Genomic DNA, 23,541 nt, shown 5'->3' with positions numbered 1-23,541 from the left:
AGAGCATGTAGGCTACTGCAAAATGTCATAATGCATAAAGTATTCCTCTACCTCAAACTTTGTGTTTTAATATATTTCCTTTCACGTGCATCTTTAAATTATTATTTTACTGAAAAATTAAAATATTATATTTCTTGTATATTTTCTTTTCAATTGGAAGTCCAGAGCAGTAGGTTTCAGGTAGCTATGGGTGATGCACTGTAATTACATATCTAACCTGAACCTCTACGGTTATACCCCGCTACATATTGCTTTTTAAAATCTTAAACTAGGAGAGCTTCATGTGTGACATTAAACCCTGTGTGTCTGAGTTAATTTTCCAACCAGTTTAATGATTTCAGGGAGAGCAGTTTCATTTGCTGTGGTAGCATTAGCGGTTGTGTGGAGGGTTCTATTGGGACTGGAGTGGGCAGACTTCCTTAAAAGTTTAGAAGAGTTAGCTGTCATATGGAAAACAGGTCAACTGAATAAAGACTGAGATGTTGCAGTCTAATCAAAAGGAACAAACCGTAATATTGTCCTGTTGGAATAAGAAAGTGTCTCTGTAATGTTTTTTCTCCATAGCACAATTCCCCATAAGGTTTTGGTCTGACATCCTCCCTCTCTCTAACACAATCCTTTTTTTCATTTCAGAAGTGAGGAGGCAGACGGTGAGACAGCGATGAGTCTGGTATTTAATCCCACTACACCTATCCATCGACGGAGAGACTGGTTCCACTGTCTCTTACCCACACAGTGTCCAGGCCTTACTGAGCTGATGATGAGTCCATCATACCCATCCCTACAGGACCACTTCCTCCTGGGTTTCAAAAAGACATAAACCCATCATATCCTATTACAGCACTATGCATTTCCCTTCCCCTGCTACTCTTTCAGTTAACGAAGACTGCTGCAGTATATGAATGCTGATGTGGAGTCGTATTAATTTCTATGCAATATGCTAGAGAGAAACTCCACTTGAACGCCATTGGATGTGACAGGCTCCCTATGTATCGAGGTAGGAAGTTTGAGAGACCCAGGATCTCATTTCTAATAGGAAGTGAGCAGCTTAAGAGATGACCCAGCTGAGGCTGCCATCGGTGTCTCCGTAGCTGTCTGCCTGCCAGAGATGGAGTGTAGCTGTGTAGTTCTCCATTTACTCCTTGACTCACTAATTAATGGTTGCCCGTGGAGTAACTTGTACCTGTCAGTGTCTACCGCTCTCGTATATTCAATAACTTGGAGGAATTGAAATTGAATGCCAGCTAAGCTCGAACAAACTGCAAATGGTGCATGGGATACACCCTGGTTCTCTCACTGACCTGACAGCAGCCTTATATGTAAGGTTTTTAATGAACATGGACTCTTCTCAGCTACTCTTAACTGCCAAGGTGGAATGTTTTATGAATTCAAGATGGAGGCTGGAAGGGTGGGTGGGTGATGGTATAGGTTCTGTTACAGTATGCAGGTACTCGAGTCCTTGTGCCAAGTCCTTGTGCCAAATGTCCATGTGTGTATCAATGCCAAAGCTGTCCATAAAATAACCCAGTGCCGATTCGCATTAAAGAGACATGGTGAAAATGTTCCCGAGCGGTCACTGGTAATTATTGTGTCCATTCCCAGGGTCACTGCATGTGTGTTCATGGAGAACAAGGTCCACTCTATTACACATATCTCCTTACCCATGGGATTAGCCACACCGCTCACAATTCATACCTCCACTGTTCCATTAGAGCTGATTTATCTCTGACTACACTCCTCTACATAATGAGGAAAACAAGAATAATGGTGAAAAGTAATACAAATCTTTCATTTACATGCAGATCTAGCCAGACGTGTTAAATTTCCAGTTATGCTCTCATGTTCTTAGGGATTTGCAGATGCTTATTCATCCCAAACATCTTAGTTGTTTTGAATAATGAATTTCCTCCAGGAGTATTTGTTACTGTCGTGTGTGAAATAAGTGGCTGCGGTTGGGTTGGTGTAAAAGACAGGCTGGCTTTCTCTGAGAAGCCACCCCACCCCACCTCAACCCACACCCCAAGCCCATCACTATTCCCTCTAAGCTGGATGAAGCTGTTGATCAAACCCAAGGCTGTGCTTCCAAATCCACATCTCTCTCTCGTTCTCTGTACAGTAGCCCTTGACCTTGCCATGTGTCCTCATGGCCCAGACACCCGCTTGAAATTAAATTACAGATTAGTGGCTTCGGCCCCTAGGAAGGGTTTATTTGGTTGCCCCCTCTCCGTGTCACTCTCATTCTGGGAGTGACACGCAGGGAGGAAATGTCATGGGATTTAAGAAAGAAAATGCCAGCCTTGAAACAGTTTCTACTTCAAAGTCTATACTATGTTGCCTGGCCTCCCTAAATTCAGGATGTCTGCAAGGAGTTCTAAATCTTACAGGTGAGGAATAGGGGGCAGATGGCATGTGGGGATTACTGTGCAAGAATGAGTAACGAACAGGGGAAACTGAAACCAAACTCGTAAATTTTTTAAAGTATGTCATACAAACGTCTTCAGACTTCAATGTCTCTGTAAGTTTTCTCCCATCAATTCCATCAAGCTGAGATGGAGCATGAACTCTTCACCAGACTCAATGACTGGTCCTGTCACTGACTGCTTCTTAAGACACTGTTGCTGCACCTTCAGATTGAAATCATCATTCTAGCGAGACAAGTGGACCAAACACTGAGCCCTCATTCATTTGGAAGACTGTCACGCATAGCACAATGCTGTAATTTCAAATCACTTTCACTTCCACTCTGTAGATTTTGTGATTTTTGGCAATCAGAATGGCTTGTTAGCCCTATAAACGATCCACTTCCCTTCATATTGATGCAGATTCCCAGTCCTCAAGTATATAACTCATCATGTCAGATTAGGGCCTCTTTTCATTGGGAAGTAGGTTTCTTTGAATGTGCCAACAGAGAAGCTACCCCACAGGGCAAAAACTGGTTGAACCAATGCTGTTTCAAGAAAAATAATCAAAGTGATGACATTGTATCAACGTGGACAACTAATTCGATTAGCAAAAATCACAATGTCATTATATTTCTGTTAAAAATTGGGTTATGGGAGCAAAATCCAATTTTTAACAGAAATAGAATGACATTGTGATTTTTTTGTTGTTGATTTCACATTGAATTCACATTAGTTAAACAACTCAACCAAATGTAAATCAATGCTAGACGTTGAACTGATTGATGTCTGTGCCCAGAGGGTCCTGTACTGTAGAGAAACTTTCAAATCAAGATTACTCTCTGTAAAAAATATTTGCGTCAAATGCTATTCTAGAGTCCGGAGTCTGTAGCCAGATTGTTTGTTCTATTGTGTTGTTTGGAATAAGTGGAAAGTTAACCTGAATATCACAGTTTGTTGAGCAATGGAGAAAAACTCACAGCAGACATTTGAAACGGTATAGTTCTCTTCTCGCCAGGGGGGTTGAGATGTGTATTTAGTATGGAGAAAGAAAGCAATCAATAAAACAGCCGTTGGTAACCAAGGGACGAGAGAAGTGTCTTTGAAACTTTAGCACATGGTGCTTAAAAAGTGCAATATACTCAATAATAGATGAAGAACTACTGGTAGCAGCCATGCTCCAGGGTGTTATACCCACCGCTAGACAGAGAAAAACACACGATTCAACTATTTGTGAAGATTCAATTCCAAAAGCCAATGTTGACTATCCAGTCATAGTTTAATACTGTGTTTTTGGACAGACTTAATAGTTATGATTTAATTTGATAGTTTTGATTATCTGGGTAATTATTTATGACAGAGAGGTACATTTATTAAAAAGTGTAATAGGACTTGAAAAGGAGAAACATTACACATCAACGTCCCTTGGACCTCTGCATCTTTTAGGAAATAAGTTAGCATGGAGAAAACTGTCAGGATTGTCAAGACATTGACAGCTCTGAGGAACAGATGGGCAAAAATACCAAATCGAAGACGCTGCTCATCAATCAAAACATGAAAACAAGGTTTGAAAGCATGTTTATGTTGCAACGCTTCCCCCTGAATTGTACTGTCACAGTAGATCAATGTTGTTGTCATTTGAAAGGTGATCAGGTCACACAAGGGATAGATTGGTACTCCACAGTTTACCGAACGCTCACATTGAAGAGAGGCTGTTATTGTTTTCATTTTCAAAAGGGAAAGTTTGTTCTTTCTTAGTGTTTTACCTCCGGACCAGGATATCTTGAAGGACAAAACCGTTTCAATAGAGGCTCAGATAAAAATTCCTCAAGAGTATGTAATCATGCTGGGAAAGAAAACAAGTTTGAAAGCACCTGTGAATCGCTAACACTACTCTGTTCCCCTCTGAATGGTAAGCAGGCTTACTGGACGTGTGCTGTTGACACTAGGCTTTACAGAAGACAGATGACAGAGACTCATTTTTAGAGGACAGGGATGGAAGGATGAAGCACCACAGAGATGAAAATTGTTAAATGCAGCAAAACTGCCATTATTTAATTTTATTTTGGTATTTTGATCTGAGAGTATTGTGAAATGAGGCATTTGTTCTCTGACAAAGACGTGGAATCGTAATAATGTCCCGATTTGTTGTGGCATTCATGTTCCAAAGGCGTTGTCTCTGTAAAGACAGCCATTCTAAGAGGGAAATAAGTGACAGATTTCAGCTGTCAGGGGTTTTACATGCTCAGCAAAAACTATGCCAATGAACACGTTATACTGTTTCCAGTTGGCCACTAAATATCGGTTCATATGAAATGTGTCTCACTTGTTCTGAATCTGTACTCATACATACGTGTTTTTTTCTACATTTAAAAACCCTCATATATATTTGAACTTCAAACAATTGCATCAGCTAATTTGTAAAATAGGCCCATGTTCCATTGAGCATGTTTGGCTTCTAATGAAATAAGAGCTTGTTCATGTATCAACATAAATGTTTGTAGCTATGTTACATTAGGGACACGACCAGGGGCGCAAGGTCATATTTATAAAGGCCGACATACGGCAACTTTGACTCCTTATCAATGCACATTGCGTGTCATGGATAAAGTAAGCATAGGGAATGCAGAGTTGTCACTCATAGGATGATTTGCTTGTCTTTATATCCCTTTGATGTATCTTGTTTTAATTTTTATAAATGCATCAAAGCTTTTCCTAGATGTTTTACTGTTAATGTCATATCATAATTGAGTATTACTGTCACTCGTCTCTAGCTACCAAGCAGTACACCCATGGGATATCCTTTTAAGTGTATGCTTTTATGTCATGTGTTTTTACTGTCCCTCTCAATCCCAGTAAATGTAAAGATCAAAAGCTTTTGTTTTATTTGATGCCTTTGTTTTCTTGTCACTATGTCCAACAACAACTTCATCAGTTTCACAATGCCAGAACCATACCAGACATTCTGTGACTGTTTCTAAGTCTTTATGTAAGATATTAAAGGATGGTTGATCCTGATAAAACTGGGTTATTCACACCACACAGAGATAGAGAAGCAGTAAGTATTGAAGGCCCTAAGTAGACCACTGAACACCTCCCATCCCTAGGGTGCAGCAGCAACCAGGGCAGGTGCTGAGAGAGCCAGGACGTGATGATTGTTAATGTGTTGGGGATTGGCAAATCCCTGAAACCCAGACCCTAGGCAACAGAAATAACTAGGGTCTGGGATTAATGACAGACTCTTGGTTAATTTTGAAAAAATTGTTCCGGGGAATGTCCTCTTCAGACAGACAACTCCCCCAACAAATCACGAGGCAGACATGCCAGAACATCGCAATTCGCAACCAAAGTTCGCAGGCCAGTTCTTTGCAGTTGTTTTAGTGAAGGTAGATGATGCAAATTAGCCATTTGCAGAATGCACTCATTAAAAAGAACCTCTGTGATCTCCATCTTGCTAGCTGCTATTTTGTGTCCAGGGGATGTGAGCAACAAGCGGATAAATCAGTGACGTAGGCAGTGGCATGTAAACCAGAAAATTGGTACATTGGCACATCTGTCTAGAGAGAGACTAGGGAATTGCAGGTGATGGCAGAGGGAGAGGTGGATTGAGGAGCCTTCTGGCCTAGCAGGGTCTTCCCTTACTTGTTTAAGTGTATCTTTTGTATTTGGAAAGTTATTTTTGGATGATAATTAGGTTAAGTTGAGTGTTCAAGGTTTCCCAAAACGTATCACAATCAAGGATAAATTGTTTATAGATTTTTCACACTTGAATAATTCCGTCAGGTATTCAAAAAGGACGTAGAATGACTCCAATGTTGTAGCGTTTGGAGTCATGATAAGGACTAGGCCCGTGCATACAGTACAACACCCTAATCCCTTCTGCTTACTTCCATGATAAATAGTCATTCAGACAGGTTATGGAACAGCTAGACAGGCCTAAAACCCACGTAGACTTATTTGTAGGCTGGCGAGTTGTTTTCCTAACACAATGTATGGCCAGGACATTTTGATCAATTGCAACGACTACTTTTCTCCATAGCTCCAGAAATGCTCCGCTGGTTTTAGATCAGGATGTATTGCATTATTCTCAGTGTTGCTGTGACTCCACTGAAGATATTAGTAACACAAATAAATTGGTCATCTTCAGCTGAGTACTCCCTACTCAGACAGGAGCCATCTGTTCACCCAGCACCTCTAAACTGGTTCAACTACGGTAGCCACCAGTAAACTTCAACTCACTGGTCCTCCCTATTTGAACAATGAACAATCATATTGTTCCTATTTCCACTTGCTTTTAGTGTGTAAATGTTATGTTTTGTTATTGTTGTGTAGTTGAATCTGAATTTGTAATTAATAGTAATTAGTATCAACTATTTTACCTTCATCACGATCACATCAAACCAGGCAAGATAAAGGATTCCAAGCCTTTTCCCCAAACAGCGTTTCTGCATTTTCGTTGAAGTGAATCTCAAGACCAATATTGGTGTGGGAGAAAATGAGAAAGAAAAGTAACAACTGCAGCACAGCAGGCCTTATTTTAGAAAGTGAAGCGTGTGCTATCGCCAGGCTCATTCAGTAGTGCTGGGCTAGTCTGGCCCTAATTAAAGTGTTCCGCTCTACAGTGCCAGCTAGCTAGCTAGCTCAACACTGGTCCTGAGCATGCAGAAGCTGTCTCCTTCTTTCCCTCCATCACATCTACTGTAATTACTTTTGTTTCCAGTGGAGGAAACGGCAGCAGTCTGATTAGAAGTTATTGAGGAGATATCTCATAGCTAATTCAGCGATGGTGCTCCCTCGCCCTTTCTTCTGGATGCAGATGAATTATTTCCTGTATGAAATGTTTGTTGGGACAGCATAGAGACGCTTGTGGAAAATGACACTGACAAATTGCCACAGGGCTGTCAAACTTCAAAACCATTTGCCTCTAGTGCCATCCCACATCTTGCCCATTTGTTTTCAGTGTTGTTGTTTTTTCCAAGAGCGATGATAGCTTTTCTATCTTGCACTGAGGTGGAAAAGGAAAGTTCTCAGAAAATGCTAAATAGCTATTTATATATATTTTGTTACGCTACAGCCTTATTCTAAAATGGATTAAATAAAACATTTTCCTCACCAATCTACACACAATACCCCATAATGACAAAGCGAAAACAGTTTTTTATTTTTTATTTTTTATTTTTCAAATTCATAAAAAAACAAAAACAGAAATACCTTATTTACATAAGAAATCAGACCCTTTGCTATTGAGCTCAGGTGCATGCTGTTTCATTTGATCATCCTTGAGATGTTTTTCAAACTTGATTGGAGTCCACCTGTGGTAATTTCATTTGATTGGACATGATTTGGAAATGCACACACCTGTCTATATAAGGTTCCACAGTTGACAGTGCATATCAGAGCAAAAACCGAGCCATGAGGTTGAAGGAATTGTCCGTAGAGTTCCGAGACAGGTTTATGTCGAGGCACAGATCTGGGGAAGGGTACCAAAACATTTCTGCAGCATTGACGGTCCTCAAGAAAACAGTGGCCTCCATCATTCTTAAATGAAAGAAGTTTGAAACCAACAAGACTCTTCCTAGAGCTGGCCGCCAGGCCAAACTGAGTAATCGGGGGAGAAGGGCCTTGGTCAGGGACGTGACCAAGAAACAGATGGTCACTATGAGAGTGCTCCAGAGTTCCAATGTGGAGATGGGAGAACCTTCCAGAAGGACAACCATCTCTGCAGCACTCCACCAATCAGGCCTTTTAAGGTAGAGTGACCCGACGGAAGCCATTCCTGAGTAAAAGGCACATGACAGTCTGCTTGGAGTTTGCCAAAAGGCACTTAAAGACTCTCAGACCATGAAAAACAAGATTCTCTGGTCTGGTGAAACAAAGAATGAACTCTTAGGGCTCCCGAGTGGCACAGCGGTCTAAGGAACTGCATCTCAGTGCAAGAGGCGTCACTACAGTCCCTGGTTCAAATTCAGACTGTATCACATTCGGTCGTGATTGGGAGTCCCATAGGGCGGCGCACAATTGGCCCAGCATCATCCGGGCTTGGTGGGGGTAGTTTGCATTGTAAATTACAATTTGTTCTTAACTGACTTGCCTAGTTAAATAAAATAAATTAATGTCAAGCGTCACGTCTGGAGGAAACCTGGCACCCTCTTCAGTGAAGCATGGTAATGGCAGCATCATGCTGTGGGGATGTTTTTCAGCAGCAAGCACTGGGAGACTAGTCAAGGGAAATATGAACGGAGCAAAGTACAAAGAGATCCTTGATGAAAACCTGCTCCAGAGCACTCAGGACCTCAGACTGGGGCAAAGGTTCACCTTCCAACAGGACAACAACCCTAAGCACACATCCAAGACAATGTAGGAGTGGCTTCGGGACAAGTCTCTGAATGTCCTTGAGTGGCCCAGCCAGAGCCTGCACATGAACCCGATCGAACATCTCTGGAGAGACCTGAAAATAGCTGTGCAGCAACGCTCTCCATCCAACCTGACAGAGCTTGAGAGGATCTGCAGAGAAAAATGGGAGGAACTCCCCAAATACAGGTGTGCCAAACTTGCAGCGTCATACCCAAGAAGACTCGAGGCTGTAATCACTGCCAAAAGTGCTTCAACAAAGTACTGAGGAAAGCATCTGAATACTTATGTAAATGTAATATTTCCGTTTTTTTGTTTTAATACATTTGCAAAAAATTCTAAAAACCTATTTTTGCTTTGTCATTTTGGGGTATTGTGTGTAGATTGATGAAGGGGGAAAAAACTATGTTATACATTTTAGAATAAGGCTGTAACGTAACAAAATATGGAAAAAGTCAAGGGGGCTGAATACTTTCCGAATGCACTGCATATATATAATTGAAAGGGGAAATGTAGACTGTTCATATTTTATAGTTAATCTACCTTTTTTTGTATACTTCTCTGCCATACAGAGGGGATATTTCCCCACAGGATACAGAGCAAACCCCTACTGATATGCTGTAAAGGTCAAGCCTGCCCTGTGTGACTTCATTGTTTTCATATATGATACATCACCTACTGTACAGTGAGCTCTCTGCTCCGTGGTATTAAAGTTAATGTGGCTTCGTAGTTCAATATCCCACTTGGATGTAGTTCTTGGTCATATCTGAACCGGGCCATGATTAATGGTTCATTGTTTTATCATGCTTCACCAACCGTCTAATAATTGGAATAGAACTATCTTGAATGCTGCTGAAATAGGGGGTCTCTGAGTCGACCCAAGGTTATCTTTTGTCTGCAAAAAAATTACCTCATGAAGATTGGGGGTTAATTTGTTTTCTGACATGGGAATTGTCTGCCAAATATGCATATATCAATCTAAATGTCTCCATCCTCCGGAGGTTGTGTATTTGTCATCGCCACCTTTCAAGTCTAGTTTCCCTGGTGCCATTTCAATAAATGAATCAGATAGTTCTCCTCTAATTGTATAGTTATTATTTAACCTTAAAATAGTAGTTGTCAACATCAGGTCTTATGATTTGATAGAGGTGGTTTTAAAGGGGAACTGCTAATAAGGAGTGAAATTAAATGTTGTTGTCTATGTTGTCTGCAGCAATTAGTCAGTTCAGGTGGGTTCATTCAATGATTAGTTTATAAGATTGGCCTTTAACAGTGATTTAGATATGACGTTTTAATCAATCTGCAACAGTATGTACAGGTGACTGACTATTCAAGTGTTTGACTTGGGCAGAAGCTCACCGGAGCTGAATACCGGCACCTCAAATGTTCTACTGCTTGAGCTTCTGTTCCTTTCATAGAATATTAGCTCAAAAGTATTGTGGAGCTCCTGCACCTAAATACAGACAGTACCGGCACCCAAAATGAGTACCGGAACCCAGTGGTGATTTTAGCATGTCAATCTTGGCGGGGCAATTTTTTTCGATAGATGCTCGCCGGCAAAGCCAATTCACAACACAACACTAAACAATACATTAATTGCACTATACCGGCGACAAGTGGTGCCCAAAAACTGTTAGGACCTACATAAAACTGTCCCAACAGCAGAGCTTTCCTTCCACCACCATGGAGTGAATCTTTACTACCGCTACACCTGGCTATCAGCGCAGCCTTGTCTGGCAGAGAAACAGTTCATTCAGCCTCGTTTACTGCCTTTAAAAAAAACATAGCTGATATGGCTGACTTGCTTAAACAAACGTGGTTTTACTGACAATTGAGATGTAGACACTATGGCACAAGGGAATGATGAGCGGATAAGAGGCGTTCCTTAATTTCAATTAAGAGATTAATGAGCGAGCTACAGTAAGATGGACGTACCCAGTGTGTTCAGCACTTTTGAAATGTACAGCGACAGAATGCAGAACATGACCTGCTCTTACAGTATTCTCCCTGTACACATGTCAGAATAAATAAAGGGGGCATATAAAATCAGACAATAAAACGTCTAACAATATTAGATGATGACATTTCTCAAACACAGGTTATAGGCTACATGTGCAGCACCACCAAGTCAGAACAGTAACGTTAGGTGAAATTAAGAGGTGAAAATAGCCCAAATTATCAGGGTGAGGTACATGGGCTACTAACAGCTTACTACACAACAAACACTTACTATTACTTTCTTAGCTACAGTATACATACAGTGCCTTGCGAAAGTATTCGGCCCCCTTGAACTTTGCGACCTTTTGCCACATTTCAGGCTTCAAACATAAAGATATAAAACTTTTTTTTTTTGTGAAGAATCAACAACAAGTGGGACACAATCATGAAGTGGAACGACATTTATTGGATATTTCAAACTTTTTTAACAAATCAAAAACTGAAAAATTGGGCGTGCAAAATTATTCAGCCCCTTTACTTTCAGTGCAGCAAACTCTCTCCAGAAGTTCAGTGAGGATCTCTGAATTATCCAATGTTGACCTAAATGACTAATGATGATAAATACAATCCACCTGTGTGTAATCAAGTCTCCGTATAAATGCACCTGCACTGTGATAGTCTCAGAGGTCCGTTAAAAGCGCAGAGAGCATCATGAAGAACAAGGAACACACCAGGCAGGTCCGAGATACTGTTGTGAAGAAGTGTAAAGCCGGATTTGGATACAAAAAGATTTCCCAAGCTTTAAACATCCCAAGGAGCACTGTGCAAGCGATAATATTGAAATGGAAGGAGTATCAGACCACTGCAAATCTACCAAGACCTGGCCATCCCTCTAAACTTTCAGCTCATACAAGGAGAAGACTGATCAGAGATGCAGCTAAGAGGCCCATGATCACTCTGGATGAACTGCAGAGATCTACAGCTGAGGTGGGAGACTCTGTCCATAGGACAACAATCAGTCGTATATTGCACAAATCTGGCCTTTATGGAAGAGTGGCAAGAAGAAAGCCATTTCTTAAAGATATCCATAAAAAGTGTTGTTTAAAGTTTGCCACAAGCCACCTGGGAGACACACCAAACATGTGGAAGAAGGTGCTCTGGTCAGATGAAACCAAAATTGAACTTTTTGGCAACAATGCAAAACGTTATGTTTGGTGTAAAAGCAACACAGCTCATCACCCTGAACACACCATGCCCACTGTCAAACATGGTGGTGGCAGCATCATGATTTGGGCCTGCTTTTCTTCAGCAGGGACAGGGAAGATGGTTAAAATTGATGGGAAGATGGATGGAGCCAAATACAGGACCATTCTGGAAGAAAACCTGATGGAGTCTGCAAAAGACCTGAGACTGGGACGGAGATTTGTCTTCCAACAAGACAATGATCCAAAACATAAAGCAAAATCTACAATGGAATGGTTCAAAAATAAACATATCCAGGTGTTAGAATGGCCAAGTCAAAGTCCAGACCTGAATCCAATCGAGAATCTGTGGAAAGAACTGAAAACTGCTGTTCACAAATGCTCTCCATCCAACCTCACTGAGCTCGAACTGTTTTGCAAGGAGGAATGGGAAAAAAATTCAGTCTCTCGATGTGCAAAACTGATAGAGACATACCCCAAGCGACTTACAGCTGTAATCGCAGCAAAAGTTGGCGCTACAAAGTATTAACTTAAGGGGGCTGAATAATTTTGCACGCCCAATTTTTCAGTTTTTGATTTGTTAAAAAAGTTTAAATATCCAATAAATGTCGTTCCACTTCATGATTGTGTCCCACTTGTTGTTGATTCTTCACAAAAAAATAAAGTTTTATATCTTTATGTTTGAAGCCTGAAATGTGGCAAAAGGTCGCAAAGTTCAAGGGGGCCGAATACTTTCGCAAGGCACTGTATCTCCCTTGCATTTTACATCATTTATGCAGCAGCATTCAATACATTTCTGGACTTACCTTGGCTTGTGATGTGCTCACTTAAACATGAAGGTGGCACGGCGGTCATTTGTGGGCAAATTTTGTCATCAAAGGCATTCTCTGGTTTTATGGTGGGAACTCGGGGGGAAAAACACACTCCATTGAATAGCAGGATACTGGTTGCTTTGCAATGCTTGCAGTTAGACACTGATTCTTTCCAAACAAATCATTGCTGAACTTGTGAATCTTTATGTCCAATGGCCGATGAACACCGTTTTACCTTTAATTTCTCTTCATTATTTCTCTTCATATGACAAGGATTAAAAATGATTTGCCAGTAGATTGTCGACTTCATTCATGATGATGACTGCTAGCTAAGACTTTGAAAGTGAGACGTTGACGTGATAAGTCCAATCAAAGCTACTGTACATATAACGTGATTTGGAGTCATTTTATCTGTGGCCGATGACCTTGAGCCTTCAGGTAATATAACTCTATTGCAGGACCCAAAGGGCTGACATTTTGGATGTCTACCCTTACTAAGGACTTAAACTTGGCTATGATGTAGTGTCCCCATGACTGACATAGCACTGAGCCAGTCACAGCACAATGCTCCTATTTTTTTGCTGTCTCGCCCCACCACCACCACAGAAAGCACTGAGCTAGGCTGAATCACCTGCATTTTGGAGCTGCCTTACTCAAGAAAACAAAAAAGAGACCATGTGTGGATGCAGCTCTATTAATTATATTATTTTGTATTTTTTTTTTTACATTGTTTGCAAACTGATATGTGACACGTATTAATGCCGAAATAACATGCACAACAGGCAAGCCCCCCCAAAAAAAAAATATATATATATATATATTTTTTTGCAAGAAATGTGGGGCTCAAAACAGTTGGGGCTCTGCCATTCTGACGGGTTGCCACTGCTGGAACATATTTCAGTCCAAGCCAAGCACTGGACTATTCTAAGGAAAAAAGTTAGCTGTAAAAAAAAAATTCTACTAATATTTAACTGCCATAAACATCTGGGCTGGGGTCAATTCTAATTATTAAGTAAACTAAATATATATATATATATATAAAAAGGGATCTATTTTCAAGAACGTCAGTAAACTGAAGAGTGGAAAGTAGACGGATTACCAGGACGTGTGCTCCGGGCATGTGCTAACCAACTGGCAGGTGTCTTCACTGACATTTCCAACATGTCCCTGATTGAGTCTGTAATACCAACATGCCTCAAGCAGACCACCATAGTCCCTGTGCCCAAGAACACTTAAGGTAACTTGCCTAAATGACTACAGACCGTAGCACTCATGTGCGTAGCCATGAAGTGCTTTGAAAGGCTGGTAATGGCTCACATCAACACCATTATCCCAGAAACCCTAGACCCACTCCAATTTGCATACCGCCCAAACAGATCCACAGATTATGCAATCTCTATTGCACTCCGCACTGCCCTTTTCCACATGAACAAAATGAACCCCTATGTGAGAATGCTGTTCATTGACTACAGCTCAGCGTTCAACACCATAGTACCCTCAAAGCTCATCACCAAGCTAAGGATCCTGGGACTAAACACCTCCCTCTGCAACTGGATCCTGGACTTTCTGACAGGCCGCCCCCAGGTGGAGAGGGTAGGTAGGAACACATCTGCCACGCTGATCCTCAACACTGGAGCTCCCCAGGGGTGCGTGCTCAGTCCCCTTCTGTACTCCCTGTTCACCCACGACTGTATGGCCAGGCACGACTCCAACACCATCATTAAGTTTGCTGACGACAAAGTTTGCCTGATCACCGACAACGACGAGACAGCCTATAGGGAGGAGGTCAGAGACCTGGCCGGGTGGTGCCAGAATAACAACCTATCCCTCAACGTAACCAAGACTAAGGAGATGATTGTGGACTACAGGAAAAGGAGCACCGAGCACGTCCCCATTCTCATCGACAGGGCTGTAGTGGAGCAGGTTGAGAGCTTCAAATTCCTTGGTGTCCACATCAACAACAAACTAGATTGGTCCAAACACACCAAGACAGTCGTGAAGAGGGCACAACAAAGCATATTCCCCCTCAGGAAACTAAAAAGATTTGTCATGGGTCCTGAGATTCTCAAAAGGTTCTACAGCTGCAACATCGAGAGCATCCTGACCGGTTACATCACTGCCTGGTACGGCAATTTTTCGGCCTCCGACCACAAGGCACTTCAGAGGGTAGTGCGTACGGCCCAGTGCATCACTGGCCTGCCATTCAGGACCTCTACACCAGGCGGTGTCAGAGGAAGGCCCTAAAAATTGTCAAAGACCCCAGCCACCCCAGTCATAGACTGTTCTCTCTACTACCGCATGGCAAGCGGTACCGGAGTGCCAAGTCTAGGATAAAAAGGCTTCTGAACAGTTTTTACCCCAAAGCCATAAGACTCCTGAACAGGTAACCAAATGGTTACCCAGACTATTTGCATTGTGTTGCTCCCCCAACCCCTCTTTTACACTGCTGCTACTCTCTGTTTATCTTATATGCATAGCCACTTTAACTATACATTCATGTACATACTACATACAACATACAACAGTGGTAGGCTTGATTACCAACAACGACGAGACGGCCTACAGGGAGGAGGTGAGGGCCCTCGGAGTGTGGTGTCAGGAAAATAACCTCACACTCAACGTCAACAAAACTAAGGAGATGATTGTGGACTTCAGGAAACAGCAGAGGGAACACCCCCCTATTTACATCGATGGAACAGTAGTGGAGAGGGTAGCAAGTTTTAAGTTCCTCGGCATACACATCACAGACAAACTGAATTGGTCCACTCACACAGACAGCATCGTGAAGAAGGCGCAGCAGCGCCTCTTCAACCTCAGGAGGCTGAAGAAATTCGGCTTGTCACCAAAAGCACTCACAAACTTCTACAGATGCACAATCGAGAGCATCCTGGCGGGCTGTATCACTGGCTGGTATGGCAACTGCACCGCCCTCAACCGTAAGGCTCTCCAGAGGGTAGTGAGGTCTGCACAACGCATCACCGGGGGCAAACTACCTGCCCTCCAGGACACCTACACCACCCGATGTCACAGGAAGGCCATAAAGATCATCAAGGACATCAACCACCCGAGCCACTGCCTGTTCACCCCGCTATCATCCAGAAGGCGAGGTCAGTACAGGTGCATCAAAGCTGGGACCGAGAGACTGAAAAACAGCTTCTATCTCAAGGCCATCAGACTGTTAAACAGCCACCACTAACACTGAGTGGCTGCTGCCAACACACTGACACTGACTCAACTCCAGCCACTTTAATAATGGGAATTGATGGGAAATTATGTAAATATATCACTAGCCACTTTAAACAATGCTACCTTATATAAATGTTACTTACCCTACATTATTCATCTCATATGCATACGTATATACTGTACTCTATATCATCGACGGTATCCTTATGTAATACATGTATCACTAGCCACTTTATACTATGCCACTTTGTTTACATACTCATCTCATTTGTACATACTGTACTCGATACCATCTACTGTATCTTGCCTATGCTGCTCTGTACCATCACTCATTCATATATCCTTATGTACATATTCTTTATCCCCTTACACTGTGTACAAGACAGTAGTTTTTGAATTGTTAGTTAGATTACTTGTTATTACTGCATTGTCGGAACTAGAAGCACAAGCATTTCGCTACACTCGCATTAACATCTGCTAACCATGTGTATGTGACAAATAAAATTTGATTTGATTTGATTTGACCTAAATTGGGCTGACCAACCAGTGCTCCCGCACATTGGCTAACCGGGCTATCTACATTGTGTCCCACACACCACCCGCCAACCCCTCTTTTTATGCTTCTCCTACTCTCTGTTCATCAAATATGCATAATTACTTTAATGATACCTACATGTACGTACTACCTCAATAACCCTGACTAACAGGTGTCTGTATATAGCCTTGCTACTCTTTTTTCAAATGTATTTTTACTGTTGTTTTATTTCTTTACTTACCTACACACACACACACACACACACACACATACCTATTTTTTCCCGCACCATTGGTTAGAGCCTGTATGTAAGCATTTCACTGTAAGGTTTACACCTGTTGTATTTGGCGCACGTGACAAATACACTTTGATTTGATTTGATTTATTTACTGTATTTCAAAAGTTTTAACATTTTCGGATTTTAAGTTTAAATAACTTCCTGAATTGACTGCCTTCAATTCGAATTTACCCCAAACCTGATACACATTCTAATTAGGCGTATAGAAAGATGGACCAAACAGGGAATTAGGATGTGCCTGATCTTAATGCAATTGAATCAATTACCTAATTATTTCTGTTGTTTGCCTTCTCGGGGCTGCAATGCTAAGGCTGTCAAATGCATGACAGCCTTGAATAAAAACAGAGAAAATGTAATACAGAAATGTGCTAGACCTATCTGTCTGATTTGTAAGGAACACACAACGACTGTGCATGTAATGAACAGACAATTCACCTCGTCCTGTATTCATTCAATACTGTCTCTTTATGGCTGTTGGCTGCTCCATTAATTCATTATTCAGTGTTTGTTTGTGTGCAAATAATGTACCTCAAAAGAGTTGCTATGTATGAACTTGTTGTTTGTGCAAATCCCCCTCCCACTCCCAGTCTCTTTAGTTTGCCACGGTGGAAGATTAATTATCTTCCTATAATGGCTCCCAATATTGGATAGTGGTAATTAAAAGATAATGATTGGTCCCTTTGAGTGTTACAAATAAAGATGCACAAACTCATTTGTGATATTCAGGTTGTTAAATAAAAGATTAGGCGTCGGTGTGTGTGCAGGGGGCTAAGGAAGTAGGGGGGGGGGGGGGGGACTTTTATGCAGATGCACAGACAGGCCACTGTATTTTTCCTTTCCAAAAAACCCAGTTTACTTTCCCTGTGGAACATCTATGCCCACAGCTTTGTTTATCAGATAAACATTAGATTATCAAAATGGGTAGAGTAATGAATAAACACATTCCTCCACATCACCCTTCTTTCTTATCTCCTCTGCTATAGGGGGAAAACAAAATAAAAGATAGAAAACGTCAGGTCATTTCATCTCGGGACTCATCTCAGTTTTGTTTTCATTCTGTATTTTTTTTCTGTAGCTGTGAATAGTTCAGTCCTCCTCACAGGGTGCAACTCCTGACCTCTTCTGCATGTCTCAAAATATTGACCTGCTGCCAATTGCATGAAATTTGCGACAGAGAAAAGCATGGACGCTATGTGGAGCGGCTGCCTTGGTGTGATAGGTGTTTAAAAGGGGCCAGCACGGTGTCATATGGTGTTTTCACCATGGAGAAATGAACCATGAATGGATAATCGTCTCAACCATATGAGCTAACCTAACGCCAAGCTCAATACAGGTCGTGACAGCATTACTGTCCTCTTCAAGCAACGTCTTCAAGCTACTTAATATGCATCGCTATCATCTGTCTAAGTGGCAGTGCAACTCAACAACCCCACATACTGTAGCAATATGGTTGTAGCACCTTCATACAGTGCGGTAGCTAAAGAGGCTGCAGGGTTCTATAAGAGTTGTGGGAGAGGGCTATCTCAGTATCCATTCCAAGTCGAGAAACAATCTGTTGGGAGTTTGGGAGTGTTCCAGAATTCAGTGAGCTCCCCCATCATGCCGTTCTGCTCTCTCTTTCAGGGCGGGACCCTCCTTCTGCTCCTTACACTGTTCCAATGCAGATAAACCTCTCAGAACAACAACAACAACCTAAAGAATGTATTCTAAGCATTTTTGTTGCTTTTTCTCTCTGCCACTTTGTCACTTTTATGAAGGTTAGGATAATAAACTCAATTGTGGATTTGCAATTTATTCTCTGCAATCAATCCTCTATTGTCTGTTTTTTTTTTAGGATTTTATACTAATGATGGTGGGTGATAAATATAGAGGAAAGGCCCATTTACTTCTTGCCTATGTCATCCCAGATAAGAGTGATGGATGACTTGACGGCATTACCAACTCAGAGGCTGCAGCATAACAATGACGGAGGAACAAATCACCTTGAGGGGATTTTACATTGTGTATCTATGTGAGGGGAAAAAAATGTAATTCTCATAATTGACATTGTCCTCACTTAACAGCCATCACTTCTCATCTTGCTTTACATACAGTAAGCAGTCTTGGAACATTGTTAGCATTCTGAGCATTTTTGTTGCTATCGATTTTCCCTTGTCGTCCACAAGGAATGTCTGTGGGAAGTTTTAGACTGTTATCACGCATTCAGAGTAGGCATGTTAAAGTCATTTGTGGTTTGTCCTCCAGTCTCAGAACGTCTCATTTTGTCCTAGCTGGTCTACAGATGGTCTTGTTTTATGCCATGTTTGACACAAATTTTAGGGGTGAAAAATGATTTTGAGTGAATGTGAATGGAATGAGATAACATGTCCCCCGGTTATTTTTAGGATGTCTAACATAGTCTGCTCCTTAATATGAGATGTGGCACTTAGTTAGACATTGGGGAGGGGGGGTTCAGTATGGCGTAGCTACAAAACACAGGACTAGTGACCTATGGGATCTGTGTAATTGCGTGCTGATCCCTGAGTTATCACTGATCCCTCCCCACCAGGCCAACCATGATGATGTCGCAGCATTACACTCTATCTACTAACAGCTGGCCAAATGATGCCATAGTGACGAGGGCAGGCAGGCCATGTGACCAACGGCATCCTGGGTAATGACATTCTGGGAGTTGGAGGCGGGGGAGGTCACGCCTGCTTGTTCCCAATGGAGTAGATTCATCATCACAGGAAGCAGAAATGAGCCATAGTGGGAGAGAGATGTACTGTATGAAGGAATCTGTTGCCAGCAACTAGACATCTAATTAAGGCATGGCACATCATGCATCCATATGACCGGCAACATGTAACATGACAAGTTAGTTCGCCACCAATTGCAATCACATCTCATCAGGGGAGAGCCATGAGGCAGAGAACTATTCCGCTCTGTCTCATCTCTCCTTTGGTCAGACCTCACTTGACAGACACTACAGTGGAGGAGATACTTTAGAGCACAGGTGACAGTTCTGCGTTCTTGATTTTGAAATATGTACCGTAGATGAAGGAGATCATTTTTATTTTTTCTTCAGAGGAATTCATTGATGTTTCAAAAGAACTGCAAAGTCACGATTTAGAGCCGTTTATAATGCTGAATGTTGAAAATGTACTTTAAAAATGTACTTTAGTCCTTCAACATATTTACAATTCTAGATATTATTTTGAAGGGTGCCATTTCAAATAAATAAGCTAGCTACATTTTACATTAGTAAAAAAAAAAAAAAAAAAAAAAAAAACATATTTTTATTTTTTAATGACAGGACAAACAAATAGAATATGTTCTATCTTCAGTATGTTGTTGTATTTCATTTAATGTGATAAATGGGGGATTTATAGGGTAAAGGAAGGGAAAGGTGTACATTGGAAACATTATATAATACCATTTACCCTAACCCGAATAAATAATAAATCCTTATTAATGTGAAAGGGTGTTATGGTACTTCTACTTTAAAGTCACAGTGCTGTGTGTTCTGTAAATATTGTGTGTGAGGTTCTGTATGAAGTGTGTAGATGCAAGTCATTTCAGATAGTGGCTCTCAAGTGGCTTCACAAATGACTTTTGGTTTTCACAACTTGCACAATAACAGAAGAGGTTCCAAATACCTTATTTGCCAGATAAACATATTTAGGGAGGTAATTATAAATATCTTTCAAGAGTAAATTCTAGCAGTGCTATGGCTAGAGAAGATGGAGTGTGTTTAATTGTACAGCGTCTGGTGATGGACGGAGTGCAGAAGCACATGGCAGGAGGCGTTAGACCCAATGGGCCATGGTAATTAACAGGAACCTTAATGACACTGGCTGAAATGATTCTCCACTGACTCATACAGGATAAATATTTAATCATTCATTACAATAAAATGATGGGAAAGCAAAATGCCAACCACAAACGGTCTTTAACAGCCCAACTTCAGCCTCTTTGTTGTTTCGGAATTAGAACAGGCACTGACAGTTGCAAACAATGTTCATATGTTGCCTGTGTGCCTATATTTGGCCCAAAAATGAAGGGGAAAAGATTGGCATTAAGTTACCGTATTGTGAACATGTTAATGTGTGTGCAAATGACATGACTGTTTCTCACTTTGAATCCAACTTAAATATGTATTATGGAAAAATAACAAGGAGACAATGAAAACGTGAGTATCTGTTGCACCAATCCAGTATTGCCTTGTTTCTATTGGAGCTGTACTCAGATGGGCTCGAGTGAAAATGGTTGCCGATCTGACAAAGAGGAGTCGAGTGCTCCTATATAAACACATTAGTCAAGTTGTTTTGACCCCTTTCCCCCTCCCCTCTCCACACACACTTGCTTTACACTGTTCAGAAATCCCAGTTCAATTTCCTTCCTCACTGCTTCTACCCACACAGACACCATAGGGAGCGATGATCAATACCCTGCACTCCGCCATCATTATCGAGACTTATATCCCCTTAAGCTCAGGGCCCATTATATCAGAGGGCCACGCTCTCCCCGCACAGTGTCTCACAAAGACTCCAGAGTCACATTTGGGCCTGATTTACGCCCCTTAATGGCAGCCCACCCGTAATTAGCTGACGGTGTGAAAGCCGCATGCAGGGGCCAGCTGGAAAGGGTGTCCATCTATATCTCCGGCCCAGGAACAAGAAACAGACATTCCCCCGCTCAATGCCAGTCTCACTCACCCATCAATATCAGGCAGTGCTCACATTGGAAACAGCGTTTACAGTGGCGCTCATACAGGGGATGCCAACGGAAACAATGAATTCAGCTGACATGCTTCCTTTGCATCACTTTAGGGTATGCATGCAATGACCATGTCCTGGTACTAGGCTCGTACTATAGATTGTTCTTCAAATGTTTGGCACCTGTCAATAAACGTATCTCTGCTGCAGATACTGACGTGTCGGGGTGTTTTATGTGCTCTCTCTGAGTGGACTTGGCTCAGGGTTTCTCCCTCTCTTTGTTTTGGTCACAATCCATTGGTTCCAACTTGAGAGCCCTCTTCTATCATTAGAAAATATAATTTGGTGAGTTTAATGGAGTGACTTAGACTAACAAGTTGTTGCAACAAGAGTACCCTGAAGTGACTGGAGATGTATTACCATTGTGGTGTCGGCTGCTCATTAGCGTCTTGCAGAGTTATTGCAGCATGGCACATAAGAAACCCGCATAATATCTGTGGCGCGGCAGTTAAAGTGAGACGGTTGATAAATTGCATAATAACCAGAATAGCCATATGTCACACTAAGCCACTGGCAAAAGGCAAGGGAATTGTTGAATATTCTCAGTTCCCTCCAAGATATGAATAGAATCCTTAAAGCTCAATTTGTCTAGTTATAAGACTAGAATTATGCCTTGTCAAAAGAAAAGTGTAAAGGTGTCCTCATCAGATATTGTATAAGACAATGGCATTATTTCAAGATCTCAACTGATTAAGTTTTAAAGTTCCCTTCATTTGAGCCTTAACTGCTGATTGCATCTACCAGAACACAAACTTGAGAACAAATTAGAAATGTTGTGTAGTGCGACAGTGCAACACCATAAGACATGTCATAACAGTTCACAACAACTGAGAAAGGGCATATGAACAGTCAGATTTTGATGTTAATGGTGAGCGTATTGTCATATACTGCTGTCACAGGTTTAGACAGGCCTACGCTGTCATTTTTCTTTATGTAGTAATAATAAATCAGTTGGTGGGCGCTTATATTTGCCCTGTTTCACACAAGTGTGTATTATACGTACGTGTTTTTTTGCGTATTCCAACTCCCCCTGAGCCACCCTCTGAGAGTTTGGTCGTGGCCAGGGTCAGCTAACTGTAATCTAATTGGGTGCATCAACATATTTTTCACCTTGTCGGCTCAGGGATTCAAAATAGTGACTTTTCAGTTACTTGTCCAACGCTCTAAACGCTAGGCTACCTGCCGACGTGATTCAGCAGGGCACTTTCTGGCATGTGTCCGGGGATTTTCCCCTAGGCGTGCATGGAGAAACTACATTCTCAGCTAGTAGCCTAGGAAACAAGCCTTCCGAATGCCCACGGCATACTGGCTAATAGATAAGGTAACAGACAGTTTATATCGTGTTGGAACCCTTGTGTTGTAGTTCAACCTTCCCTGGTTCCTTGAAATGTTGTTGTGGGCTCCACCCCAGTAACTCCCTAGTCACTATTTCCTGTATCAGGAAGAGGGAAGGAGGAGGATGACGCAAGGAAGAAAGAATGGTGCCAAGTACAAACCGTGCAAATCTACATCTCCCGAATACAAGCTGTGTATTAATTTAGCTTATCAATCAACTACTGGCGATAAGGTTACATGCTCTCCTAAAAACCTTGAGATGGAGCCGGTTAGGGAAAGCTCCGAAATTGAGCCTGACGAAAGTGGGGAGGAGGTAGTGGTGACAGGTGTGGTGAAGACTACCAAGCCACACCCCAATGATCATTATGATGCCCGAGATGATTCTGGCCGAGTGGGAGTAAGATTCTTGGAGAAAGTGTATCCATGCCTTTTGGCTGACCCATATGTGGTATCAGGCTGGGTGGAGAAGAAGCTGGGCACTGTTAACTCGGTCTAAGTATTGAGAAGTGGACTTGTGCTTATTTTCTGTGTGTCTTCCACCTTTGGGACGAGAGCTGTGTCCCGCTTTGGTCTTCTGAGCAGAGCACCGATGAAAGAAGTGATTACTGGGGTGGCATTGATTGTGGAGGTGGATCAACTGAAGATGAGGATTCCTGGTGTCTACGATGTCTGCCCTTTGGTACGATGCAGACCCGGAGGAGAGCACAAGACTGAAGAGACCCTGTCTG

General features: G+C 41.8%; 1 protein-coding gene across 2 annotated transcripts in view; it reads left to right on the top strand.

Moving 5' to 3' along the window:
- LOC139384936 (CD276 antigen-like) overlaps positions 1-1,564 on the top strand; it is an 81,244-nt gene extending 79,680 nt beyond the window's left edge. Inside the window, exon 8 of one of the 2 annotated variants that reach the window (XM_071129847.1) lies at positions 634-1,564. The gene's annotated coding sequence lies outside the window, so the exon portion shown is untranslated. The remainder of the gene's footprint in view (positions 1-633) is intronic. The other variant, XM_071129848.1, reaches the window with a different exon arrangement.
- The last annotated feature ends 21,977 nt before the right edge of the window (positions 1,565-23,541 follow it).

The sequence above is a fragment of the Oncorhynchus clarkii genome, chromosome 26, assembly GCF_045791955.1.
Source record: "Oncorhynchus clarkii lewisi isolate Uvic-CL-2024 chromosome 26, UVic_Ocla_1.0, whole genome shotgun sequence".
Lineage (NCBI taxonomy): Eukaryota > Metazoa > Chordata > Actinopteri > Salmoniformes > Salmonidae > Oncorhynchus > Oncorhynchus clarkii.
Note: the sequence above shows the minus strand (reverse complement) of the source record. Positions and strands in the feature narration are given on the sequence as shown.